Source organism: Paramisgurnus dabryanus, chromosome 23 (assembly GCF_030506205.2).
Source record: "Paramisgurnus dabryanus chromosome 23, PD_genome_1.1, whole genome shotgun sequence".
In the NCBI taxonomy this organism is placed as follows: Eukaryota; Metazoa; Chordata; class Actinopteri; order Cypriniformes; family Cobitidae; genus Paramisgurnus; species Paramisgurnus dabryanus.
Window position 1 is genome coordinate 16,430,921 of NC_133359.1, and position 13,447 is coordinate 16,444,367.

A 13,447-nucleotide genomic window follows, 5' to 3' on the forward strand; every position below is an offset into this window, starting at 1 on the left:
CCGGTCATTTTGTTCTTCTGCGCTTTTGGCCTGAGTGGCGGTTGGCAACTGAAGGGTCATTAGCGCCTCCTACTGGACTGGGTGTACCGCATTCATGCTGCGTTCCAGGCAGGCTTTTAAACCCGTGAGTTACGACTTCAAAACCACGACTCACGACCCTATGCGTTCCAGGCAGCCTGTAACTCGTGTTTTTACAACCTTCTACCGGTGAAAGTGCACTGGAACGGCAGTCAAACCCGTGACTTCCCACCCGTGAACTCGTACTAGATCGATGTACTCCCAGTTCAGAGTCGTGAGTCGTGGTTTTGAACTCGTGAGTTACGGGTTACCGGTTGCCTGGAACGCAGCATCAATACATGGGTTTCAGCTGGCGTCACTCTCTTGTCCTCCGCCATTTTGAGGACCTGAAGTGGTCGCAAAAGAACTAGAAGCTATGCCTTCAATATGTTGTGAGCATCAAAATCGCTATTTTTACAACACTAAGAAGGCTCGACAAAACATGACATTTTGCTCGAAGTATCGCCTGTGTCTCTACACGTGAACTCGAGCATTGAGAACACTGTTTGTGAACAAAGAGTTTACTAAAAAGAAGGTTTTGAACAACTGACTTTGGTTGATTTGGCTTCTGCTCGCCGCCATCTTCCCAGTCTAGATGTATCGATCTGCGAATGGAACGTAAGGAGGGAGGAGAGTAAAGATGGATAGCTCCTAAAGCATAGTTCCATATAAATGCACAGATAATTTGTTGTTTTGTCGCAAGTGAAAAACAATATTGACCTTCTAGTTGAAAAAGGAGCCTCATATGAGATTTATTCATTCGCATTCAGAAATCGATTATTTCCGTCTGGCAGGGATGACGAGCAGACACCAAAACAGCCAAAATCAGTTGTACAAAACTTTCTTTTTATTAAACTCTGTGTACACAAACAATGTTCTCAATGTTCGCGTTCATGAGTAGAGATCCAGGTGATACTTCGAGCAAAGTTTCATGTTGTGACGCGCCGCCTTAGTGTTGTAAAATAGTGGTAGTTCGGTAGCAGCGAACAGCGGCTGGAAGAACGTATCGGGGATTGAGTAGGCATCACACCCAAACCAAGGTATATTTTTTTAAAGTCGCGTTTCTTTTCATGACAGTCGAGGTGCGACATGTTGTCTTTCGTAGCCATTTCCCGTATCCATAAGAATCATAGACAGTAAAAGATAAGAAATCCGTAAATCGTAGAGCCAGCCAATGCTTGTCAGTAGCCTACTGGTACTCGGTAGGTCCTCAAGATGGCGGCATAACGTAAAAAGTCACATGACTGAAACCCATGTATAGGCAGTGGAGGAAATTTTTATTATATGCTATGTTCTTTTGACTATTTATTATTAATTAAGCAATACATTTAACACGATTTAATAATAATAATAATAATAATAATAATAATAATAATATGTAAATTCGCTAAACAAACACTATACTAAAAGATATAAAAGCAACCAAAAAACTAACATTAGGTTATTTATTTATTTATTTATTAACTTTACCAATCCCTGCACAAATAAAATAAAAACTAAACTAAAATAAATAATAAAATAAAATAACAATGTAATTGATTTGTGATTATTAATAATAATCAGTATCAACTTATCACTGTTTGTTAATATACACAGACTAAGTTGGCAGTTTTCTGATGATGGTAAACTAAAGAAGTAATTTTTGTTAAAAGTAATTAAAATAGCTGTTGATTCCCCATAATGAACATACATTTCAAAGCTTCTTGAACACTCACTTACATATTTAAAGATGATCTGACCAGATAATTTTTACTTGCTGTATAAAAGCAAAAACCTGTCTGATGGTGATCCTGGGGGGGGGTCTTTAGGTCACAAAACTAACAGGACTTCATAATATAGTATTTTTAATACAATAATGCAGTGTTTTCTTTGTCATTTTTGACAAATACATCCACAAAGTACCATGACCATATGCCACAGCTTTAAAAATGCATCAGTATCACATGCATGTATGTTTACATACATTTATTAAATATGTGGAAAACAATATATGTATGTCACATATTTATAATTAATGTTGTCCATATATGCGAGAAACCAATACTATACTGTAATATATGCAGATATATGGTATCATATATTGATGACACCAAATATTTTTTTCACATGTTTGGACATATAAATGTTCATATATGTTGCAGGCATATATTGTGTTCTCAGATAGGTCAAATATATGTATACATATGTGGAAAACAAATATGTATGTCACATATTTATAATTAATGTTGTCCATATATGCGAAAAACCAATACTTTAGTGTAATATATGCAGATATATGGTATCATATATTGATGACACCAAATATTTTTTTCACATGTTTGGACATATAAATGTTCATATATGTTGCAGGCATATATTGTGTTCTCAGATAAGTCAAATATATGTATAAATATGTGGAAAACAAATATGCATGGCACATATTTATAATTAATGTTGTCCATATATGCGAAAAACAAATACTATAGTGTAATATATGCAGATATATGCTATCATATATTGATGAAACCAAATATTTTTTTCACATGTTTGGACATATAAATGTACATATATGTTGCAGGCATATATTGTGTTCTCAGATAAGTCAAATATATGTATAAATATATGTCATACTATGTAAAATATATGTACATATATGGCCATATATTACATTTTTGTATGGGACAAGTTGCTATTTCTTCTTCGTTTGTGGGTTTACTTGCTAAGCTTCTTCTTCTGTGACGACTTCTGCTGCTACTGTGGTTACACACGTGATTACTGCCAACCAGCGGTTTCGCGTGTGTTTGCACGTTGACGCGGACGGCGACGCACAAGTATAAATGAAAACCGACGCGGAACCTACGCCGTCGCTGCTACGCCGTAGGACCTACGCACGACTATAAATCGCCCTTTAATCTGCACTATCCAACCATGGCAATGCCATATGCAGATATCAGCTCATTTGCATTTTAAAGGACACACCCAAAATGGGACATTTTTGCTCACACCTACAAAGTGTAAATTTTATCATGTTGTAATAAATTATTTATATGGTATTTTGAGCTAGAACTTCACATTTATACTATGGGGACACCAAAGATTTAGACTTAAAGAAATCCATAGGACAAATTAGATGGTAGAGACAGGATATTATATGAAGAGAAATAAGATGCTAATACAAAAACAGTCCATAAATATATGTATTTTAATCAATTTACATATGTGGGTCAAACACAATACTGGTCACATGCCCGCCTTTCAACCGAAACACACAGCAGTGACCAGAATGAATGTATGGGGGGAAATTCTTACAATATTTGCTATAGTGCCCCATCAGGTTTGATAAAAAAATGAAAATAGGAGGTATTTTTTGGACAGAATAATTTGGAAATAAAAATACACCACATTGTAAGGAATCTGGATTTATTTCAATATACAAAAAGTAAAAAAAAAAGCTCACAGGTAATAAAGTATACATTGACTACAATTGATCTAGTATTAATACTGGTCGATCATCTTTATGGTAATATTTTGTAGTCATGTCCTGGCCTATGTCTTCATAAATCTACATGGTTTCGTGTGTAATTTTTTGCAAAGCCTTTTTCCCCACCAGCATTTAAAAAAAAGTTGCCAGCCAGCGCTATAATGATTTTTACAAAAGTTTAATGCCTTCCAGAAAATGTTCTTCTTTAAATATAAAAATGTACAATATATTAAATCAAAGAACATCACTAGCCTGGGTGCCAGCCAAATTTAGCCCCACCCACAACAGTGTAGTCTGTTCGGTCTGGAGTCGCTCTGTTGTGGCACTACTATGCACTTAACAAAAACTGTCGGACCAATTAAATTGTCAGGGAGGGCTTTATACGATGATGGACATATGATCAACATCAATGTAATCAACCACGTGACCAAATAGCACTTGTGTTGAATCCGTTTACAACAAAGATGGCTGCCGAGAATAGAGATTTAAATATTCTGCCATCGAGTCTGTTCTAGAAGATATCGAAAGTGTATTGATTTTAAAAGAGGAACAGAGAAACGCGATCAATACATTTGTTGATCTGAAAGACTCTGATGGTCGCTAAGAAGATGGGACACAATGAAAATGGGCAACTCGCCGTGCACGACAACGTGGATATAACTAGCGGTCGTTGCCAGCTCCTTTTCGGAAGCCCGTGGATGAAGTTCATCTAACTTAAAAATGATAAGAGATTAGGCATGGGCCGATTACCGGTTTCAAGGTATACCGAGGTTTAAAACAGTCAAGGTTTCAAAACCACTAAAATGTTCTGTGATACCGTCTCCAAGGTATGAGCTGTGTTTATACAAAATTCATTAAATCATGAAGTCATGTGATTGATTTGATGTTTACATTTAATATATATTACGAAAATATTATATATGTTTTGAAAGCATATTATAATTTAAAGGCTTTATTGTACCTGGCATTTGAAAATAACACATTTTAGTGTTGCAATGGCAATACCGCAACACCGTGAAACCGTGGTATTTTTGCTAAAGGTTATCATACCGCCAGAATCTTATACCGGCCCATGCCTATAAGAGATAGTCTGACTGTATGACTTAGTAAATAACTTACAATGTTGTGATATAATGTTTTGCTGAGTTGCTTAGACTTAGTATAATCATAATGTTAGTGTCATTGTAGTGAAATAACTAGCAGTTCGGTCAGGCTGCAAAAGACGCCATTTCAACATACGTTGCACACTCGGTTGCTCTGATTGGTTGTAGGTCTATCCAATTGAGTGCAGAGGCATTTTTTGTCCTGGTTCGGTTGAAAGACGCCCCCATAATCACAACCCAATGGAGCGGTTTCAGACTCAAATTCTGAATAGAATTGAGTATGACAACGTCAGGCTACAGACCCACTGCTTTAAAAAAAAAAATTCATCCTACCTTTATTTGTTCTCTTTTTATCACCTCTAAAACATGGGTAGGTTTCTTAAAAAATACAAAATTTTGAGACAAAAACTAAGATAATTGCATTTTTGTGAATGACTTTTGATAGAGATCAGATTCAGAATGATGATCAAAAACATAAATAGAGTTTGAACTGTTTGCTGTAAGGGGAAACTTCCAGGTTTAGTAAGTTGAGTAACACGTCAATGGCAGGGAAAGAGTTAAAATTTTCCCAAAACTAAGCTTCAGATTGTACTCCAAACGCTAAAATAACAATTGGACATCACTTTAGGCCTGTACTTTATATTCAATTGTTAATGTAATCTGGGCTTTTTACATTAGGAAAAGAACCAATGATATTTTGAAAAATCACCAAATTTACCAACAAGCCCACTGTTCTATAGTAAAATGGCTATTATACAATAAACACCAGCAGAATGATGTACGCAAATGTTAAAGAAAGCTATGTGATAATAAGACAATCATCATTTTATATTACATTTAGAGAGAGAACAAAACACTGTGTACAATGTGGGACTTTTAGAAGAATCTAATGACAGAAATAAAATATAATATACATAACTATATTATCAGTGGTGTATAAAGACCTTACATAATGAACTGTATTTTTTATTACCTTAGTATGAGACTTTTTTATCTACATACACAACAGGCGACAACATGTTTGTCCTGTGGCGGCTACTGTAACTTCTCTATGCGTTTCGGCGAACTTTGGACTGAGCCGTTGGCTGCAATTCATAATCTCACTGCTAGATGCCGCTAAAATCTACACACTGCACCTTTAAAGACATATCTTCGTGGACATGCATACAAATGAGTCCTCTGCGACTTACACCAATTTGCATTGTCTCTTCAGGCACTCGCTGTCCCTGTGGGGATGAAGGGAAACAGTAAGGACTGCAGTAATCAAGACGGATATAGAGTGAGATGGAGAAAACCGCTTTCAGCAGAAAATTGTGCCCTGAAATCAGATCTTTGCACAGACTGTATTGTACAGAATGAATAGCTATAATTAGTCTGCTTTGTATGATAATGCAGCATAGGGCAGCAGAATAGCCCGATCTCAGGTGCAGACGTAGGCCAAGTGTGTCATCTATGTTTATTTGCCGCAGATCCAATTAAGCGCTCGCCGTAAATAACACGCCCGAGGAGGAAGCGCAGGAAGAGCTGCAGTTTTCCGTCTTCTCAATTATCTATTTTCTGACATCTTTCTTTTTTACAAAGAGATTGAGACAGGACTTTGACTGCGACAGGAAATTGAATGTTATTGGGGGTTTGCGCAATTTTAGGAGTGAATATTGTTCGTTATTTTCCTTCTCAATGCGAGCATGAAGTATGCCTGGATGTTTGCCACTGAGGTGATCTTTAAAGAGATGTCAGCTGATCCCAGCAAGTCTTTGATATCTCTTACATTGTCAGATTGATATTGACACTCAAGGTTGTCAGCAAAATCAAGAGAGACGACATTGACTGGTTCTCCACATGTCAAGGATCAACGACAGTAGGACGAATGTCTTATCACATACTCATACATTGCATTAAATTATATATCATTTTATGTTTACTTTATTAGAGATCATCTAATTTTTCCCTCTCTTGAGGATGGTTGGTAAGCTGTGCAAAATTTTGCATCCTTAGTGTCCGAGCGCTATCCAAGGCATTAAACGATAAATCTTCTGTGCTGGCGGATGATGATACCGTATAATACAAACTTATTTACAGCCCGAGCGCAACAGCACATTGGCCACAGTCCGCAGACTCAGTCACTCATCTACGAGCAGCTGCGGGTGCCATCAATCCGTTTTATTCTGTTGACCTTTCTCTAATCCTCGCCTGTATGAAGCGGCTTCCACAGACATGAACTTCATGTCTGGCTCATCGCTAGAAGATCCATAAGTGTTAAAAAGTAATACAGACATACTGTAAACGCTCGGCTGCTATAAGAGACATTTCGACATTTTCAGCTGTTTTCAAAAAAAAAAAAAAAAAAAAACATATATATATCTCGTCTGAATTTTTTTAACAGGTCCAAAAGTGTTGATTAGCCAGTGTAACTAAATTATACAACTTGGTTGCTTATTAGGATTCCAATGTAAAAATGTGTGTGTTATTGAATGCATGATTGATGGGAGAATTAGAGATTTATGGCCAGATTTACTAAACGGGGCAAATTAGCGTAAAAGCGCAATTCCAAAAAACGCAGATGGGAGTGGTAATATATGCAAGTTATTTACTAAAAAGGTGCAAATTAAATAACACCGGTGCAACAGCTGATTTCCATAATGATCAACACACTAGGGCAGGGCAAATGAGTTCCAAAATAAGCAGAGCTGATGAGGTGCAGGTGATCTACTAGTGCCTGATGGGCTTGAGTTCAGCACCACCGACATCCCAGCTAAATTTGCAGGGTGTCAACGAAGCAATAGTACATTGAAAAGAACAGGAGGCCAAAAAAATGAAAGTTTACAAGAACTTTAGAAACACCTGGTATTGTGTGACTTCGCCTAGTGACTCCTCTTTTATTTCCTCCAGCAAATAAAAAATAAAATGGCTTGCCAAAACAATATTTTTGAATAATATGTTAAAAAAGTTACTTATGTAAAAAATTCTCTACCTTGTACCATGTGCTCTCTGATATATGTGATGCCTCCTCCTATCAGCAACATGTGCATCCTTTTTTCAGCGTTAAATAATGGCACAATACCAGTAATATCACACACATTTATCACATTTAAACAATCTCCTTCTATAAATTTGCCGTCTGAAAGGGAAACTTCTAGAAATGCATATGCATTAAGATCAGTCACAAAACTTACAAGACCACAATCCTGACAGTCGTAATTTAACTCTTTCCCCACCATTAATAAGTTATCTCGTCAATAAAGAAAAAAACCTTTGCATTAAAAAACATGTTTTTGAAGAATTTTAATGTTAATCTGTAATACCGCGATTATCTACTAGATCGCACTTACCCAATTAATAAAAGACTGAAGCCAAAACGTTATTTACTAATTTTAAACTCTATGTATGTTTTTATAATTGTTCTGAAACTGATCTGTAACTAAATTCCTTCACAAAAATGCAATTATTTCAGCTTTTTGCTAAAAAAAATATTTTTAAAGAAAAATATCCATTTAATAGTTTATAAGCAGAGATAAAATATAAATATGATGAAACTTTTTTTCCCGTTTTGTTTGTTTGTTTGAAAGCAGAGGGTCTGTTCTTTCATTTGATATATTTGTATGTTTATATATTTTTTAAAGAAAATTTTCCTGGAAGGCATTTTGTGAAACTTTTGTGAAAATCACAAAAAATGCTGGCGACCAACTTTTCGAAAAATGGCTGGCGGGGAATGAGTTAACGCTTAAATGATTGTTTGAGCTGTTGGTAAATCTGGCTCTTAGAAAATAAAATAAGTAAATAAAAAGTGTTACCCCGCTGTCTTGGGTTTGACATGTCTCCCATTCTAAAATGGATGACCCAGAGTTTTCCTCATTACAGGGTTAACATACTGTGAGTTTTCACTTAACCTCCTTAAACGGGCCCCAGAAATTGTGCATGGGTTGCTAAACAAGCACAAAAAACTTTTATTTAGCAATTTTTCTCCTTAACTGAAGATTTGGAAGCAGTGCGAGACCTGACACATTTTCAATAAATAGTTTAAGGCTAGATGAAAGCGGAAGGTTGCTGTAATTTGGCTAATTTGAAAGTTTTCTCTAATGGGTTCTGACCTCTCCAAACCGGTAGCTACAGCACCAGCAAAATCTGTGCCCGTTTTAAGAGTGATTGCTCTGCAGGTGCTGTCCATCTGAAGGGAACCGTGCCCAGCAATCTAACCGATGCCAATTTAGCACACAGGTAAATATTCTGGCTCGGGTTCACTTTAAACAGTCCCTGTCAAACACGAAATTGAAAGGGCAGTAGACCAGCACACAAACTTACTCGTCTCTTGTTTGTCTGCAACTTAATGGGATTACTGATTGGGCGTATTTGGTAATGCCTTGTGACACACTGCGGAGAGCGATCGTGAATTAATCCTCGGGTTTATAAGGACGCTTATGTCATTATGCATCTCGGAATGGATTAAAATGCATATATTCATTAGTCTTGGGACTGTTAAAGAGATCTTGGCAACGTTTCTGAGAATCAATTTTCCACAGTTGTTCGCCTATTTACTGCATATCTGTTTTTATCAGAGCGCCGGCTGCGTTCGCACTGTACCCAATTTCGACTTGTTTTCCGAATCTGATCTTTAGAACAGATTGTCTGCACATTTTGCGAGTGATTAAGTCAGATCTGTTTGTTTAGATAGTGTAGATTATATCAGATGCTATGGTGATGATGCCTACAGTAGCTCATCCACTACTGACTACATAAGCGACCAGATTTTGGGCTTTTGTGCAAGGGATCCAGCACCCTTTTGGAGGTATATTCAAAAAACAGAGGCTGTTGTTTTGGTTGAAATATAACAGAGGTATGTGACTAAACTATAAAGGATGTTTTTGACAGTTTTAAACGTAGCTAAGAGAATTTACCAGTTAGAGTTACGGTATGTTTGTTTCTTCTCTCACCCGTTTACACGACTGCACGTGATTTTGTCTTTTCACATGTCACACCGTGCAATCTATCAAAACACGGATGAGATTTGTTACACCGTTGCTAGGAGAAAACATTGAGGGCTGACAGACAACTGACTTTTTTTTTACCAAAAAAATGAATACACGGGAACACAGACCTGTGGGATACATTTCTCAGTGGAAATCATCAGAAATGTTCATATGCATATCATAAGATAAAAGTCCTCTGAAGGCCAGCTCTGAAAAGTTGGGCAGGGCTCGAGGCACACTTTCAAGAACATAGTGACACTAAAAAGAATGGCAAGATTATTTTTCTATTTTGTTTTTTAGTTGATGATCTTTATTAAAAAGCTGTTTCGAAAATACCAAGTCACCTTTCATGCTGCTTATCAAAGAAAAATAATTTTATCAATAATAATACATTTTATATTTACAGAGACAAACCCTAATAGTGTAAATTATATCACATTAGTGTGACGTATTTGTTTAAAAGTGGCTTAAAGGAATATTCAATTTTCTTAAAAGAAAAATCCAGATAATTTAATCACCACCACGTCATCCAAAATGTTGATGTCTTTCTTTGTTCAGTCGAGAAGAAATTATGTTTTTTGAGGAAAACATTGCAAGATTTTTCAAATTTTAATGGACTTTAATAGAGCCCAACATTTAATACTTAACTCAACACTTAACAGTTTTTTTCAACGGAGTTTCAAAGGACTCTAAATGATCCCAAACGAGGCATAAGGGTCTTATCTAGCGAAACGATTGTCATTTTTGACAATAAAAATAACAAATATACACTTTTAAACCACAACTTCTTGTTTAAATCCGGTCGTGATGCGCCAACGTGACCCCACGCAATACGTCATGACGTCAAGAGGTCACAGAGGACAAACGCGAAACTCCGCCCCAGTGTTTACAAGTGTGTTGAAAGAGGACCGTTCCTACGTTCTTGTATGTCAACTGATACAAATTAATGTCTTTGTGTCAGTTTATTGTTTACAATGGTCCGCAAATGTGCGTTTTATATATGTAACACGTGACCTCCCTACGTCACTACGCATTTACGTTAGGTCGCGCTGGACTGGATTTAGACGAGAAGTTGTGCTTTAAAAGTGTATATTTGTTATTTTTCTTGTCAAAAATGACAATCGTTTCGCTAGATAAGACCCTTATGTCTCGTTTGGGATCGTTTAGAGTCCTTTGAAACTCCGTTGAAAAAAACTGTTAAGTGTTGAGTTAAGTATTAAATGTTGGGCTCTATTAAAGTCCATTAAAATGAGAAAAATCCTGCAATGTTTTCCTCTAAAAACATCATTTCTTCTCGACTGAACAAAGAAAGACATCAACATTTTGGATGACATGGATGTGAGGAAATTATCTGGATTTTTCTTTTAAGAAAATTGAATATTCCTTTAAGAAGTCAATAATGGTCCGTTAGCTTATGTACCTTATGTTAATATGTACCATTTAAGTACAGATATGTATACATTTTGTACCTATATGTATCTTTGAGGTACTAATACAAGGTAGAAATTTGAAATCTTGTTGAAAGGGTACTGCCCCAGTAACCTTGTTTCCATCACCATGATTTTATGCACATATTGAAGTATCGCATCAAAAACGAGTGGAAACGCCAAATAAAAATACCTTAAAGGGACACTCCACTTTTTTCGAAAATCTGCTCATTTTCCAGCTCCCCTAGGGTTAAACATTTGATTCTTACAATTGAGTACGCAGCAGCCGAAAATAGTCCCCTTAGTATCTTTCAGTAGCAAATTACTATTTTCGGGCACTATGTGATATCATTGCGCCTCCTGCAGCCATGTTACATAAGCAAAGTCCTTGATTATTACGCCAGAATGAGAGTATAGTTCCTAGCCATATTGGCCTAGAAAATCACAACTTTTAACTTTCTGTCGGTCTTAGTACACAATGTTTCAAGTTTTAAGTTTCAAGTCAGAAGTTTCAAGTTTTAAAAAGGAAAAATATCGAAACTCTCTGGTCATTTCTTAGCGCAATGCTAATAGTCTAATCAGGTTCAATGGATTGTGCTAAGCTATGCTAAAAGTGGTAGCACCAGACCCGGAGATCAGCTGAATGGATTCCAAAACGGTCAAAACCAAATGTTAAAAATGAGCATATTTTCAAAAAAGTGGAGTGTCCCTTTAATTCGCAAAAACGTTTCTCTCTCTCTCTCTCTCTCTCTCTCTCTCTCTCTCTCTCTATCTATCTCTGTGTGTGTGTGTGTGTGTGTGTGTGTGTGTGTGTGTGTGTGTGTGTCTGTCTCTCTATGGTGTTTAGGTCCCTATGTGTGGAATAATAGGACTGGCGTTTTTAACATCGATTGTTAGCTTGAGATAATCACTCACAAGATTAAGATAAAAATGCAGCAGAGAGAAGAACATGACTGATGCATTGCAAAATGTTTATGCACTGCTAATGATGTTTCTCTCTATTGATTATTTCTTCCTACTTAACCCAACGATTCCTTATATATTTCATGCAATTCTGTTAAAAGCCCAAAGCACACTTTTCCTGTTCTTTTTGGCATGTGTATCGCTTTACTCATGTCCATAATTCACAATTTGCAAGATGTTATTTTGAGACTGACAGGCGCAGTATATTGCTGTGAAATATGGATTGTCATTGGAACTGAGGGGACAGAATTGTGGGTAACTGAAGCAGGAAGGAGGGAGTGAGTCAGTTGCTCAGTTTTTCAGTTTACAGTTTTTCACATTTGCATAAACACATTTCTTGCCCACATTCTCAAAACCTTAAACACAAAACCAAATATTCAAACTACAAAATCATTTCATCTGTTCCCAAAGTCGATCAGAAATCATTCTGTATCAGCATCCCATTGTAGGAACAGCAGATACTGTAACAACCATTCCAAACCCCTCCCCACCTGCTACATTTGGTGGGTTAACACAAACAGATGTCTAGTTCGATCAGATAAGACAACTGACCGACATCTTTTATGGCCGACCTCAGTGTCAAAGCGGAGAAGAAGAGGACATTTTGATAGCATTTCTCTTTTTCAAGATGATCGTAAAAAATTCCTTGAAGGGTTAGTCCATTTTCTTAAAAAAAAAAAAAAAATCCAGATAATTTACTCACCACCATGTCATCCAAAATGTTGATGTCTTTCTTTGTTCAGGCGAGAAGAAATTATGTTTTTTGAGGAAAACATTCCAGGATTTTTCTTATTTTTATGGACTTTAATGGACCCCAACACGTAACAGTTTTAATGCAGTTAAAATTGCAGTTTAAAATTGCAGTTTCAACGGACTCTAAATTATCCCAAAAGAGGCATAAGGGTCTTTTCTAGCGAAACGATTGTCATTTTTGACAAGAAAAATAAAAAATATGCACTTTTAAACCACAACTTCTTGTCTATCTCCGGTTCTGTGACGCGCCAGCGCGACCTCACGTAATTGTGTTACATATATGAAACGCACATTTGCAGACCATTTAAACAATAAACTGACACAAAGACATTAATTAGTATTCAACATACAACGTCAAAACGGTCCTCTTTCCCCACACTTGTAAACACTGGGGTGTAGTTTCGCAGACCTCTTGACGTGATGTCGTATTGCGTGAGGTCGCGCTGTCGAAGTTGTGCTTTAAAAGTGCCTATATTTGATTTTTCTTGTCAAAAATGACAATCGTTTCACTAGATAAGACCCTTATGCCTCTTTTGGGATCATTTAGAGTCCGTTGAAACTGCAATTTTAAACTGCATTAAAACTGTTAAGTGTTGGGGTCCATTAAAGTCCATTAAAATGAGAAAAATCCTGGAATGTTTTCCTCAAAAAACATAATTTCTTCTCGCCTGAACAAAGAAAGACATCAACATTTTGGATGACATGGTGGTGAGTAAATTA

The 13,447-nt window shown here is 36.5% G+C and overlaps 1 protein-coding gene across 1 annotated transcript in view; it reads left to right on the forward strand.

The window, feature by feature from the left end:
* Positions 1–13,447, forward strand: part of ntrk3a (neurotrophic tyrosine kinase, receptor, type 3a) — a 304,948-nt gene that overhangs the window by 146,371 nt on the left and 145,130 nt on the right. The gene's annotated exons all lie outside the window — the stretch shown is intronic.